Source organism: Rhinopithecus bieti, unplaced genomic scaffold, assembly GCF_001698545.2.
Source record: "Rhinopithecus bieti isolate Rb0 unplaced genomic scaffold, ASM169854v2 scaffold_26425, whole genome shotgun sequence".
NCBI classification, from domain to species: Eukaryota; Metazoa; Chordata; class Mammalia; order Primates; family Cercopithecidae; genus Rhinopithecus; species Rhinopithecus bieti.
The window spans coordinates 1,211,162-1,213,152 of NW_016811900.1; the positions used below are offsets into that span (position 1 = coordinate 1,211,162).

General features: G+C 39.7%; 1 long non-coding RNA gene across 1 annotated transcript in view; it reads right to left on the bottom strand.

Annotated features, from left to right (window-relative positions):
- Positions 1 to 1,991, bottom strand: part of LOC108544291 (uncharacterized) — a 238,320-nt gene that overhangs the window by 189,151 nt on the left and 47,178 nt on the right. The gene's annotated exons all lie outside the window — the stretch shown is intronic.

Below are 1,991 nucleotides of genomic sequence, written 5' to 3' on the forward strand. Positions count from 1 at the left end.
CCAGCCTGACCAACATGGAGAAACTCCATGTCTACTAAAAACACAAAATTAGCTGGGTGTGGTGGCACAGACCTATAATACCAGCTACTCAGGAAGCTGAGGCAGGAAACTCGGTTGAACCCAGGAGGTGGAGGTTGCAGTGAGCCAAGATCACACCATTGCACTCCAGCCTGGGTGACAGAGTGAGACTCTGTCTCAGAAAAAAAAAAAAAAACCATTGAATATATACACATATATATATACACCACATTTTTTTATCCATTTGTCTGTAAATGGATATTTAGTTGTTCCCTATCTTGGCTATTTTGAATAATGCTTCAGTGACGTGGGAGTACAGATATCTTTACAAAGTGATCATGTAGTCCCATTTATTTATTTCTGTTTTTGTTGCCTGAGCTTTTGATGCAATTTATTTTTTAAAAGGTCACCCTTGCTATCCTGTGAAGAACAGCTTGAAGGGGCAGAATACTTAGGAAAAACAAAAAGCTGTATTCATTTTGATTGCTACTGTAATAAATGGCCAAAAATTTAGTGGCTTCAACAATAGTAATTTATTAATATACAGTTCTGTAGGTGTGATGTCTAACATGGGTCTCACTGGGCTAAAATCAAGGTATTGGCAGAGCTGCATTCCTTTCTGGGGGCTGTAGAGGTGAATCAATTTCTTGCCTATTCAGATTGTTGGCAGAATTCAGTTCCTTGCAGTTTTAGAACTGAGGTCCCTGTTTTCTTGCTGGCTATAAATTGAGGGTCATTCTCAGCTTCTATAGGTCACTGATATTCCTTGGCTTGTGGTTGCCTTCCTCTGTCTTCAAATTCAATAACAGTGTGTTGACTCTTTCTCATGCTTCCAGTGTCTCTTTCTTCCATTTATTAGTCTGATTCAGCCAAGAAATGTTTTTTTGCTTTTAAGGATGCATGTGATTAAATCAGACCCACCAAGATAATTCCATATAATCTCATTATCTGAAGGTCCATATCCTTAAATCACATTGACAAATCCCTTTTGCCATGTAAGATAACATATTCTCAGATTCTGAGACTTAAGGTGTGGACATCTTTGAGGGGATAGGGGAAACAGCATTATTCTGCCTACCACAAAAGCTGTGTTAGCAGTCCTGAGAGATGACGCCAATTCGACTAGTGTGGTGACAATGAGAAAAGATAGACAGATTTCAGGTATGTTTTGAAGACAGAACCAATTGGCTGGCTGGTGATCCTATAGGTGGACGAGTGGGTACAAGAGGAGGGAATCAAGGCTAGCTCCTAAATTCTGGCCTTTCAGGCTCATCAGCTGAGTGCCAGGGAATGCCTTTCAAAAAATAAAGAAGTCTGGGAGTGAAACCAATTTTGGAGAAAAATTCCTGAGTTCTGTTTTCTGTGGAACACACCTAGAGAAACATTAACCAGATTATCTCTGGGATCTCTTACCACTTTAACATTCTAAGAAGTCACTAAAAATATTTTCTCCATTCAGAAGTCATTGTGCCACAATTTTTATAACTAATATCTACTTCTATTATCTTAGGCAATATAATATATATCCAAGAGTAACTTATTACTGACTCAACACACACTTTGAAGTGGAAGGAAGCTCGGTATGTTATCTATTACTGTGTAAAAAATTATCCCAGGCCAGGCACAGTGGCTCATGCCTATAATCCCAGCACTTTGGGAGGCCGAGGCATGTGGATCACCTAAGGTCAGGAGTTCGAGACCAGCCTGACCAATATGGTGAAACCTCATCTCTACTAAAATCATAAAAATTAGCCAGGAGTGGTTGTGTGCACCTGTAGTCCCAGCTACTTGGGAGGCTGAGGCAAGAGAATCATTTGAACCTGGGAGGTGGAAGCTGCAGTAAGCCCAGATCACACCAATGCACTCCAGCCTGGGTGAGAGGGTGAGGCTCCATCTCAAAAAAAAAAAAAAAAAAAAAAAAAAAAAACCAAAATTAAAAAACTAAAAAAAAAATTTTTTTTGGGCCGGAATTC